Source organism: Chenopodium quinoa, unplaced genomic scaffold (genome assembly GCF_001683475.1).
Source record: "Chenopodium quinoa cultivar QQ74 unplaced genomic scaffold, ASM168347v1, whole genome shotgun sequence".
NCBI classification, from domain to species: Eukaryota; Viridiplantae; Streptophyta; class Magnoliopsida; order Caryophyllales; family Amaranthaceae; genus Chenopodium; species Chenopodium quinoa.
In genome coordinates this window covers 4,666,192-4,680,076 of record NW_018745003.1, presented here as the reverse complement: position 1 = coordinate 4,680,076, position 13,885 = coordinate 4,666,192, and the positions used below count along the sequence as shown (strand labels likewise).

General features: G+C 32.5%; 2 pseudogenes; both read left to right on the top strand.

The window, feature by feature from the left end:
* Positions 1 to 1,160: 1,160 nt before the first annotated feature.
* Positions 1,161 to 4,514, top strand: LOC110708032 (annotated as a pseudogene).
* Positions 4,515 to 11,667: 7,153 nt separating this feature from the next.
* On the top strand, positions 11,668 to 13,459 carry LOC110708030 (annotated as a pseudogene).
* Positions 13,460 to 13,885: the final 426 nt, after the last annotated feature.

Genomic DNA, 13,885 nt, shown 5'->3' with positions numbered 1-13,885 from the left:
TCTATTAAATCCAAACCGATATAAGGATTTATGTGATTGATTTATATGGATTATAGTATAGTTGAACCTGATACCAATATAATCATCATTTCTATTGATTAGCTAATCATTTATTTATTGATTAGCTACTTCATATAAATAAACTGAATATTTAGTATTCCATTTGTTTTTTTTTTTCCCCTAAATCTTTTTAAGGAAAATGATCGAAAGGAGTTAACGATAATATATAAGGATCTTAAAATAACAATGTTGAGAGAATATAGCCAATGATAAATCAACCTCTATCTAGGTATAGTTTTCATCCTCATTCTAGCTCACCACCTGACCAACCTAAACTCATCCTGATTCCCTGCCCCCATTGAATATGGGATGGGAAGTATTTCTTATTTGACCCGCCCTATTGTCATATATAGATATTTTGTTGCATTCAGATGGACTGGATAATTGATATGAGTCAAACGGTCTAAATTGAGGTGTAAAATTGGATTTTCAGGTCAGGTTAGGTCGGGTTTGGTTAAAATCACGTCAAATTTCGACCTCTCGGGTTAAATTCGAGTCAAGTTATGTTAGGTCATGTTATGTTAGACTAGCCTTAAAGTCGAGTTCAAGTTTGAGTTAGGACATATACGTTTAGGGTTATGTCGTTTACTCTTTTGGGGTTTCAAGTCAAATTCAAATTAGGTTTAAATTCATGTTCATGTTATTAGGTTTAATTTATGAATTACTTTATACTCGGCTTTATGCTATAATTAATAGTCAATTTGTCGTAGTTATCGAGTAGAGATAGATCGAAAAGACAATAATAAAATAGTACGTGTATGTAAAAGTATATACTCCGTAATTAATAAAAGTATCAACATCAACATAGAAGCTTAACGAATATTATTTCTTCTTACCTTTCAAAAAAAAAAAGAAAAAAAAAGGCATTAGGAATTCCCCTCGTGAGGAGTGTTTCCTAATATTATTTCTTCTTACCTTTCAAAAAAAAAAAAAAAAAAAAAAACATAGAAGCTTAATAAAGCTTGGATTTGGGACACGTACAAGTTGAGACGTCCACATTTTTTATGGAAATCGAACGGATAGCAATTTACATACGTGTTCTCAAAAATTTGTTATGGGCCATACTATAATAATACAATGTACAAATACAAAACATGAATAGTTGTTGTTTTCTTGGTACTCTAGGTTGGAATGAATAGTCTATAAAATCATAAGTTTGTGTTCAACAATAATTGAAGCTGCTATTTCTCCAATCCAATTAATAATGGCTAAGGAAGAATTCCATGAAAAAGATGAACAAAAGAGTGAAGTAATGATGGGAGAAAAATATATTGTTTGTAAAGATAGTTATTATCAACCAGTTGATAAGTGTGTTACATATATGGATCCTATTCTTATTGATTATTCATTCCTTACTTCATCCTCTTCATCACAAAAAACAATACAAGAGCTTCAAAAGTTCAAATCAGCTCTTTCTTCATGGGGTTGCTTTCAGGTTAGCTTTCTTATTTCTATGTATATACTTTGTGTATGTTTTATTCAATTCAGGCATCCTTTATTATGCATATTGATATACGAGTATCTAATAGAGCTTCTTCTCCTTCGAGGCTGTGAAGGTATTTTTATTTAGCCAATTTAATTAGGTGAGTGAATAGGTTATTCTATAAGAGAGCGTTGTTGTGCTTTACATTATTATCATTACTTTATGTCTATTGTATGTACCAATTTAATAACTTTCCAAGTAAACAAAAGTGCATATGTGCCAAGATGAACTACTTTTTAGAAAATGGCGATATGTGTATCGGCTTGAATGGCTCTATAGTCGTGACCAATTTTCATATTGTATCCAATAATACAAGCATGGACCCTATATAACGCTGGGGTCATCGTCTAATAACCAGATCTATGTATCGGCTTGAATGGCTCTATAGTCGTGACCAATTTTCATGTTGTACCCAATAATACAAGCATGGGCCCTATATAACGCTGGGGTCATCGTCTAATAACCAGATCTAGCCTACCTCGAGCGATTATGTATTAAAACTAATATATATAATTAATTATTTTTTTTATCTAATTTTTTTTTTTTTTGTGGAATCTATCAGCTCATAAACCATGGTATACCAACAACATTACTTGATGAGACAAAAAAAGTTTCAAGGCAATATTTTGGTCTTCCAATGGAGGAGAAACAGAAATATGCAATGTTACCAAATGATACAAGTGGGCATGGCTACCAAGTTGGGAACGTTGCTAGTCCTAGTGCTACCAACAAGGTTCTTGATTGGAATGAAGGGTTTAATCTTGTACTTTTCCCAGAAGATCGACGTAAACCCGAATATTGGCCTGATTTTCCTCCTAGTTTCAAGTAATTTGCTCACCTAACTAATCTTCTATAGTATTATTTGCATTATTGTCTAGTACATAGCTGTCATTTGTAGCTAATTAGTGGCACATGTTTTTGTACGCCTTATGCATAATGGTGGATATTTTTGTTTACTAAGATTTAAGTCTAGGCGCGGCCCGGAGTGGTGGGTCTCGTGCTCAATGAGGTTGATATGGAAGTAGTCAAGAAAAAGTTGTCTTGTCATGCTAATCTTTTATAAACAATGTTATGCACGAATCGACTCATGTATTGTGTCATGTTAGACTGGTAATAAACTCCTTTATAATTAAAATCGAAGTTTGGTGTTGTTTACATGCACGTACGTGTCTATAGATTCAAATTGATTTTTATTGAATGCTTACATTATATATGTTGAAGGGTGATAGCTTTAATTGTCTATCATTGTTTTAAAATGCTCCAAATTCTAATAATCAAGTGTAATTTGTATCAGGGGTGTGTTCCATGAATACGCGGCGAGGTTAGAAACCTTATTTGATGCCCTCTTCAAGTTGGTAGTTCAATCGCTGAACGTGGATGAAGAGAGATTTGCAAAACAATATGATAAAAATAGAGAAACAAACATTTGATTGAATTTCTACCCAAAATGTGAAGGCCTTAAACAAGTTCTTGGGTTGAAGCCCCTGACATTGCTCTTACAAGATGAGGAAGGACTTCATGTCCTGAAAGATGAACAATGGTTCATGGTTCCCGTCATTCCTAATGCTCTTTTTTTTAACCTCGGTGATCCAGTTGAGGTAATTGCTCGAAAACATGCGCCATCTTTAGCTTTTGCTATGCTAATATAGGTATTATAACGATATACACTAGTGTACTTTGGCATGATAACAAAACCAAACGAGTAATGAGATGGACGGATGATTAGTCCCTCCATCTCAGCAACCCCCACCCAACGGGTTGGGGTTCGATTTCTCACCCAGCCCTCCATTCCTGTGATATGGTGGGAGGCCCATCCCGTATCTTACCATATAAAAAAAAAAAAAAAAAAAAAAAATGATAACAAAACCAAAAATGATCGCATTAGAAAAAATAAATCATGATCGCCTTTTTGATTTAGAGCTTTTAGCGATTCATTATGATGTTGTTATGTAACAAACACAATGTAATTCTTGTATGCTGAAGCAGATAATGAGCAATGGTATCTTCAAGAGTGCGGTGCATAGAGTGGTGACAAATACAGAAAAAGAGAGGCTATCAGTTGTTGCATTTTGGGACAGTGATAGGAATAGTGAAATTGGACCATTAGATGAACTTATTACAGATGATCGTCCTCAAATTTACCAAAGGATTTCACTCGAAGAATATATCCCTACATTTTCGAATTGCTATCAATCAGGGAAGAGACCAATCAATGATTTTAAAATTTAAATTTTTTACTTGTTTACTTGTAATATGAACTTGATTTTAAATTCTGAATGTGTAATTACTAATTAGTAATAACCTTTTTTTAACAACATATAAATAAAGAGTAATTTATTACCGCTTGAGGAAATAAGGATGTGTCATAGCCAAAAGTTTAGCATGTGTACAAGCTTTCATTATGATCGGCCAATTAATCAAATTGGTATAACTTATCACCTCTTGCCATGGTATAAAAGCTCACACTGATTTCGTTTTAGCACATGGTTTCATTATAATGATATGAAAAGTTTACCACTAACAAAGCCTATAATAGAATTATAGAATAAATGTAAACTAATTTGAAACGGAAAAAGTACGAAGTATACTTTCTTTTTTCTTACCATTATAATTTTTTTACAAAAAAATACGAGTACTTTTTTTTTCTAAAAAATACGAGCACTAAGTAATAAGTATGTGCCATGTAATTTCAATCTTAAAAAAAAAAAAAAAAAAAACAGTATGTGCCATATAATTATACTCTGTTTATGAGCTTAAGGTAGTGGAGTAGTGATATCGTCTCCCACCACCTCGTAGTCTGGCTTCCAATTCCACCAGCACCGCCGCAGTTTGCCGGCGAGCTACTTCGGCAGAAGTGGGCCCACCGTAGCATTTTTCAAAGATCAAGGTCAATTATTCAGCAAGTCTCTTTTAATTGCAATTTTAATTGATTGTTTATGTTCATGTTCTTCATACCAATTGATTTTAATTTTAGAAATTAAATATAATTTGGTTTGACGTTCATGTTATTCGCACCAAATATGTTGATTTGATGAAATTTGGTTTGTTAGTCACGATTTTTTTGAAAAATTGGAATGAAATTTACCATTTTAGCATGATTGCCTTAACAGTAATGAATTTAACCTATAAATTACTATTCCTAAAGGGCAAGTAAAAGAATCTGGGATTTTTTTTTTTTTTTTTTTTTGTTTAATTCAATGACATTGAGTTGGGTTGAAGCTTGAAGCCTATAAAATTTCGAAATTCAAATTAAATGATAATCTTCTTAGCAATGCATTATCACATAATGCACAAATAGGAATATAGGGTGAAGGCTTAGTTACATTGATGACTAAGGTCGCCTTTCTCGCTTCATTCGCTACGATTATCTAGTAAATGGTTATGTGAACTGTATTTCCCGGAAGACAGTAGGAATGGTGAAGAATCTGCAAATTTGCAGCAAATTGATGCATGAGTCTTGAGTTAGAGTCTGTTGATTGGGTAGATTCACACAATTTTTGCTATCCAAAATGATAACTTATGTTAAAAGTCCCTTGTCTCTCATAATCTAGAGTACCCTTTTAATGCTTAGAAGTTAGGTAAAAAGTGTTTAGTTATATTTGTTATCCCACAATCCATAAACCCATAGAGTTACAAACTACAGGAACTAACAAGCTAAGCAGATTGGGAGGGATTTCTGGCTTTCTTTGATATTTGGTGGGCTAGGTCATATTTTTATTGTAAAATACTACTCCATATGTTTCTTATTAATCTCAACATTAGCCTTGGCATAGAGTTATCGTAGGGGTGGGGACTGGGGACCAAACACCTATGTGGGAATTAATAAAATAAAGTATGATAAGTAGGGGTATATTTAATTGTTAGAGCATCTTTAAGGGTGAACATTTTAATAGTTCACAATGAGTGAACAAATAAGGTGGTGGCTTAATGGCAAACTCTTTAATTGTTCATGTTGAGTGGTCATGGGTTCGATTGCAGGAGCAAGCACTTGCATGAATTAATTCGCTGTGGGCCCCACCAATATTTTGGACTGATATTCATGCAAAACGACGTCGTTTTGCTGTTAAAGGTCAGAAAAAAATAGAAATCAGCGGCTGGGAGCGCGCTACTTGGCCCAGCCGCTGCTTGACACGTGTGTACTGTTTTAAATATATCCGTTGTAATTTTACAACGGATATATTTTACAAAATACAAATAAAAAAAAATAAAAATTACCAACGACTCTATTTTTTTCCCCTCTATAAATAGACACCCATATTGATATACTTTTTTCAACTTTGAAAATTCATTTTTTTCTACTATATTTTTCTCTTCAAAAATCCCCTCTATAATTACCAACTAGATTATAGTTGTAGAACTGTAATCACGATTTGTACCTCTTTTTTTTTTGTTAATTAAAATTAGCTGCGTTGTTGTTTAAAAAATATTAATCACAAGAATTAGTTTTTTAAAAAGCTGATAAAAAAATGCGATAATTTCTTAATTAGTAATCACGATTAAAATATTAAATACGTCAATTAATTATATTGACATCGGGTTAATAAATTATAATTATGAAACAAAAAAGATTATATTTACAAAAATAAAATAAGGTGGGGTAGGGAGTATTGATGATGAACCATTGTTTAGTGTTCATTGTTAAGAGTGAATATTGTAAATGGTTTGTTGGGTTGATGTGGATGAGAGAGAAATGGTGATAGTGACCCATGAACCATTTTTTTGTGTTCACCAATAATGATGCTCTTAGTGAGAGAAAAAAAATAATATAACTGGAATTGGTAGAAAAGAGATAATAAAATTGTACTCCGTAGTGAATTTGGGGTTAGTGAGAGAGAAAAATAAATGTATACATACAATTTCATGTAATTTGTTAATACATAAATAATATTTAATAAAATTTGTTTCATGTTAATTGAACTTACTAATAAAAAATGCTAGATTCGCCAATGGGAACATGTTCTCTAATTACCCCTTTGAATCGGAGTTTGAAGTTGTCATTAATGTGATTAATCTTGCCTTAACCATGCAAATAAGAAAACTCCAAATCTATACTGACTGTTTAGATCTTGTTGAGAATGTGAATGGTAGAGCTTTTCCACACGATATTTTGGGTGTTTGTTTGGATAAGAAATCTTTCAAAAAATTAAGTAATTTTTATGATTTTTATTTTCAATTTCATTATGTACGTAGTATATCTTTTAATTTAATAATATATATATATATATATATATATATATATATATATATTGTACAGTAATTTGTTGATGATATTAACAGGAGTTTGAAAATTGGGAAGTGAAATACATTCCTCGGGAGGGTAATGAACTACCGGATTTTATAGCTAAAAGCCGGGAAAAGATGAGAAGTTGTCTGGAGGATCAATGCTGTGAAATCTATCCTCGACAAGAGACTCCTTTTGTCTTAGAAGAGAAATGGAAATTATGGCGGGGAGTTCCGGCTTTTCGAATTGAATAGCTTCAAACAAATCAACAGAAAAGGTAAGGTTATTAACATGGTAAAAAAAATTATGTATGGTAATTTTAAATATATATTTATATAAGTTTTTCCTGTAATAATGGCAGGGCTGCTCTGAGAAAAAAAAAATTACTTAAAGTTGCATGATGCTGATGGGGATGATGATTGATGACCAGGATGAGTTACCTGATATAATTTGATTAGTTAAGAGGTTATTTTGGTCTGTATATTTTGAAAGCTTTAGTATATTTGTATTGTTGGCTAATTATACTCCGTAGATTAACCAAATGGGACTATGGGAGAGTGACTCTGAACAAAATTTCAAGTGGTTAGGCGACATCTGTCCCCTTGTCTAAGACTGCAAGAAGGGTTATTAGGATGTGATTTAATTTTGTATGATACATGCTATTATGGCCTGCAAATTTTATAACTAACACTGATGAAATTCTGATATTCCATATTATGCAAAAACTAGGATTAATTGCTTAACTACGGTCAACGAACAGTGGGTTGACAATTATAGCTGAAGGTAGAACACTAGAACATCCAACTATCAAAACTGATTCAACTCGAAAATTACCCAATCATACGGAGTAGTATAATATTGGCTTATTTGAACTCTGCAACTTTCATTCAATCTGGACGCCCAGGTTGGTATTCATCAGGATAAAACACCGTGACTCGGCTTAACATTTCAACAGCATCTGAAAAATTTAGTGGCAATTGACATACTCCTTGTACGTAATTGGCAACAGTGAGTCTTGACTCAAATTCACACATCGAATGGGGAGCTTGAAGATGAGGATTATTTGATTGCGTTACTAAGTCATCAACCAAGTTGGTGACTCCTCTAAAATCATCATAATCTAAGCACGAAATTCAAGGCAGATATGCAATATGTATAAACTCTGTTGGATTATCATACCATTTGTAACTTATGTTTCCAACTTTGTCTGTGGACCCTGAAGGGTGGTTATTAATCTGTTGGCTGCAATTTAAATTCGTTAATTTTCAAAATAAAGATATATGCCATGAATAATCTTAAACATAGGAAAGGCATTTTGGAGCAGGGACGACAACGAAAATGCACATATATTAGAGCTCTTGTTACCACATTTAAACTAAGAATCAATTATTTTACATGTTATTACTTTTGTTCTTGGTATGTTATTGCAAGATTAACTAATATCTTACTGCATAAGAAACATACAATTAAAAAGAAATATCCTAAAATAGAATAAATGTAAACTAATTTGAAACGGAGAAAGCACGAAGTATACTTTCTTTTTTCTTACAATTATAAATTTTTTTACAAAAAATACGAGTACTTTTTTTTCTAAAAATACGAGCACTAAGTAATAAGTATGTGCCATATAATTTCAATCTAAAAAAAAAAAACAGTATGTGCCATATAATTATGCTCTGTGTATGTGCCATATAATTTCATGTAATTTGTTAATACATAAATAATTTTAATATAATTTGTTTCATGTTAATTGACATTGGGAACATGTTCTCTAATTACCCCTTTGAATCGAAGTTTAAAGTTGTCATTAATGTGGTTAATCTTGTCTTAATAACCATACAAATAAGAAAACTCCAAATCTATACTGACTGTTTAGATCTTGTTGAGATTGTGAATGGTAGGGCTTTCCCACAAGATATCTTGGGTGATTTGTTTGGAGGGAAAGGGAGAAAGTGGGACCCACTCACCGGAGATTCTTGCCGGAAATTTAAGAGTGGTAGTGCTACTCTAACGTAATACAAGTTTGTGGTAGTTGTTTAAAATATTTTTTTAAAAGGGTAATTGTTTTCAAAACAGAGACTTAAATTGGTAATTATTGACAAAATTTCCTATTATTAAACTTATAGCAGGTAAGTTTAATTTGTACTCCCTCTGTTTTTAAATACTTGCTCCATTTTCTTATTTGGAAAACCTTTACAATATTTAAATCGTTTTTCTCAACTAGTAAATTCAACATAAATCACATTTTATTAATTTCATGTTCTCTCTCCTCCAATTCTCTCAACTACTTTTATTGTTTATAATTTTTTATTCTTCTATCTACCCCACTACCTCCATATTTTATTACTTTCTCCATTTTCTCCTAAAACTTCGTGCATGGAGAAATGGAGCAAGTATTTTAAAATAGAGGGCGTATAATGCAAAAGGAAATTGTATACTGTAAATTTTCAATTGGCTAATAAACGTGCCATACTACAAAACTTCCAAACATGTCCAAATCTTTGGACAAGATCAAATTAAACCCAATATTCTTGACTCGATCTCAAATTAGACAAAACCAGATGAATTCGGATCGAACTAACACCAATATTCCACAATAAAACAAATTAAAATACTAGAATTCGAGATAACCGTAGTGCATGCGTGCCTTAGGAAGGACCAATACCATCAAGTAAACAGAATACACATATACTATTGATGGAAGAAATTAAATAATTCAAGAAAATCAATATTCATCATAGATTTATAGACTTAAAGATTGTTACATGAAATACCTAAAGATAATGAACAATTAGTTAATCCAGTGGAATAATATATATTCAAGTATGTCTATACCAAACTATTGCATGCGTAACATAAAGATTGGGATTATATCTATCGTACATTAAACTCCAAACTAAACAAAGTACAGCATATAACTTCTTGAATCTTGATCACCTTCACCTTCAATTGGCATCGAATAAGAAAGAGTAATCTCGGTTGTGTCTCATCTTCTCAGTAAGGTTACTTGGTAGTGTAGCGCGCCTAGTAGCCTTAGTGACGATATCTTTATCCCCGGCAGCCTTAGTAACAACATATTTACGCAACGACGATGAAGTACCGGAATCGCTAATCAAATGCGTAGTATCATTAGTGCTCCTTGCGTTTGCTCCTTTAACGAATTCGAAATAGGTTTTACAAGAGTGTTTGGCTTGACCAAAGGTTTTGTAGTATTCTTTCTAGTTGCTAATGTATTTGTTTTTGAGGATTGAGTAGTTTTGAGGGTGTTTGTCTTGCAAGAAACCAAAGATTTTGATGTAACATTAATGTCTTTGGACTTGGTAAAGTAAGATCTTGGTAATTTGACAAATTTTACAGCTCGAATCACCTTCCCGGGTTCATTCAAAGATGGGTAAAGTAGGGTAATTTTAGCCAACTTCTTTGAAGAATTCATCCTTAGTTCTTCTAAATGTACGTAAGTTGAAGAAAATAAAAGGGATGGAAAAAATATTAGGGCAAAGAATCGACAAAATTGGAAGGAAATAGTTTTTTATTATTGTTTGTTGATGGGATGGCCTCATTAATTGATAAGCTTATATTTATAGAAAAATTAGGTAATAATGATGCTTGTTTCCTACGCAATATGTACTGTAATGGGATATGTAATTAGATATTTAGATGGGGGGTCAAAGTTTAGGAAGTTTATTCCTTTTTCTAGATTTTTTTCACCTTAGAAATTAATTTTTTTTTATTTTTGATTTTTATGGTGTCCCAACATAATTTTATATCCTCACTTTTCCCAAAAAAAAAATTGTACTTACATTGATAATGGATTTTTATTTTCTTTCGAATGCAAAGTACGTTATGTACTACAAAAGCATATATAATTTTATGATTTTATCTTCATCAACATTAAATTATGTAATTTTCCATAAAAATGTAACTATACAATTACAAATGTAATTTGGTAATTCTATATTCCTCAATTTCTTGTGAAAAGTATATTGAAGTATGGAGCAGAGGAAAAACAATTTAGAAGCTCGGTTCCAATTCCAATTAATTAGATTAAATATAATTTGTACCTTTAAAAGCTACATACATATGATCATTATCCAATTATTTTTATTGATATATTAAACTAGATAATTTTCGAATCATGGTCAGTTTTTAAAATTAATGGTAATTAAAATTCAAAAATAGAAGTCCCTAGAAAAATGTAACTACTAATTATAATAATAAAATAATTATATAATAAAGTTTCTAGGCAAACTAATAATTCTACAAAAATCTGTAAAAAAAAAATATATATACATATTTGTAAAGTTAAGGAGGCAAATTTATTTTGTCAAAAAAACTATGCTTTAGTATAATACAGTGTATAGATTGATAATATGAAATTTTGGCTCCCTTTAATGGCTTTAAAGGTGTTCAAAGATTACAATGGCATGATATAGCTAGATGAAGCTCTAAAGTTCACCCCCCATGTCCTATAGGCGCGGCGGTAAACTTGATGTGCTTAGGTAATGTTGAGTTTATTAAGCCTCTAAAGAATGATGATACATATATGTGCACGAAATTGCTAGTGTAATGATGCATAGCTAGCTAGACAAATAAAGTTATCACTTGTCAACGTGATAGAATCTATATAGGCATATATATAGCTTCTCAGGCTGTTAACCGGTCACCGGCGAAGGATCCGAGTTGATTGAAGATCTGGTCGCTTCACTTGTCTAGTCTCTGGTCACTTCAATTTGAAAAGTGAGAAGATGACCTAATCTTGCTGTCCAAGTAAGTATATTAGGCCCTTTTTTTAATTGGGCTGGGCTCAAGCCTCGTGACTAGATTTCTTATGACATTGAAAAACTTTTGTAACACTTGTTTTGGGATAGAGAGAATAAATAAATCTCCGTCGATTGTTATATAAACAACATATCCAATTTGCACCTAATCTCTTCTACCTTTTCTCACTATTGTCATTTTAGTATCACCAAGTAAGATGGCTGTATCATCTTTTCCTCCTACGAATCTTGAACTACCGTCAAAACCAGTTCAAGAATTAATCAAATCTACAGACAAAGAAGTCCCAGAAAGATACAGAGTCCAACTTCCAAACAAATCAGATGATAATCACTCTGATATTGAATACATGGACAGTCCAATAATTGATCTTAGCCTACTTTCATCTGGATCATCAAGCCAACACGAACAAGAACTGCAAAAACTTCGATCCGTTCTTAATTCCTGGGGATGCTTACAGGTTTGTTTTGAACACTATTTGCCATAAAAAAAACTCTGGAGTACTTGCTGTCACAGATCATTAGACTGATTATTTTGCAACTTTGCTGATGTTTTTTCAGCTTATTAATCATGGGTTGTCGAGTTCGTTACTTGATCAAATCCGTGAAGTCGGTAAGGAATTCTTTGCTCTGCCATTAGAAGATAAACAGAAGCATAGCAGAACATTGGACTGGTTTGAAGGTTATGGAGGCGATACAGCTACTGAGGGTCAGAGTTATAACTGGAATGATAGACTGCATCTCAAAGTTTACCCTCTTGAACACGGAATTTTAAGCTTTGGCCTGAACATTTACCAGATTTCAGGTGAGACTTTTCTGCATACAATCATTTACTGTATGATTAACTCCTCAAAACTATAACTCTCTTTATTTATCCCAAAGTTGATAAATACGAGCTTATATTACAGGGAAACATTGGAAGAGTACGCCATGGAAGTGAGGAGAGTTATGAAAACCATTTTAAAAGAGATTGCAAAATCACTTGAGTTAGACGAAAACAGCTTTCTGAGAGAGTGTGGAGGAGTGGAAGCTATAAACATGTTCACTAGATTCAACTATTATCCGCCATGTTCAAAACCAGAACAAGTTATAGGCCTTAAACCACATTCTGATGGTACAGCAGTTACCATTCTCCTGCAGGACAAACAAGTTGAAGGTTTACAAGTTCAAAAAGATGGCAAATGGTTTAAAGTTCCGATTGTTCCAAACGCCCTTTTTATCAATATTGGTGACCAGTTGGAGGTACTTTGAAAGGAAGTTTATTACTATTACTGCAGTAATAGACCTTTTGTTTTGTTTTTGGCCGGGTCACATATTGCTAATTGATAAAGAAAATGTGATGTATGCAGATTATGAGCAATGGCATATTAAAGAGTGCAGTGCACAAGGTAGTGATAGACAAGGAGAAAGAAAGGATTTCTGTGGCTACGGTATGTTCTCCACCCTTCGACAAAGAAATAGGACCATTAAGTGAGCTAATTGGTGAGGAAAGACCGCAACTATACAAGAAGATCAAGAACTATGTTAGTGTTTTCTTCCAATATTATTCAAGGGGAGAAAGAGCCATCAATGCAATGAAAATCTGAATTTCTGGCTATGATACTCCAAGTTGTACCTTGTTTTATAAGGGCGTTTCAGGAAAAGAAAAACCTATCATAAGACTAGAGAATAGTTCGCGATAAGGCTGTGTATACATTCAAATGTCTATAAATCTTGCTGTAGCAAGATTATGATAAATGGTTGTTAACTTGTTCTTGGTACTTAAAATAGCTTCAGAAGGAACCTTGCTTTCTGTTGTCATATTCTGTACATACTTATGGGCAGTCTCATTAAGTCCCTCTGCTTTATGTAATGTTAGCATATAATAAGATTATTGACAAAAGTTTATGATAATCAGGAGTTGGGATTTTGTTCTTTTCACCTTTTGGTACATTGAGGTAAGTTTAGATGAAGTTTGATACCAAGTTCAATTTACGCATCAAATATTGCAAGGTTAAATTCAAATAAGAGCCAATAAGTTTAGTTCAGAATAAAATAACCAAACTCAAGTAAATTTAAGTTGCTTAAGAATGATTTCCTATGAATTTTGAGATCTGAATTTAATGTACTTCAGTAATTTTCACAATAGCAGTCTTATATACTGTCATGTATAACATACATAAACACTTAACACATTAGTCAATACTAAAGCATCGTATAAACTTGTTTGAAGTCAACACCACCAGCTCATACAATGACGCATACCAGTGCTCAAGAGTGCAATTCTCATTAGATCTTTTCTCAGAATTACCATCACAAACCGTTCAAAAGTTGATTATACTACAGGAAAGAAGATACCAGAAAAGT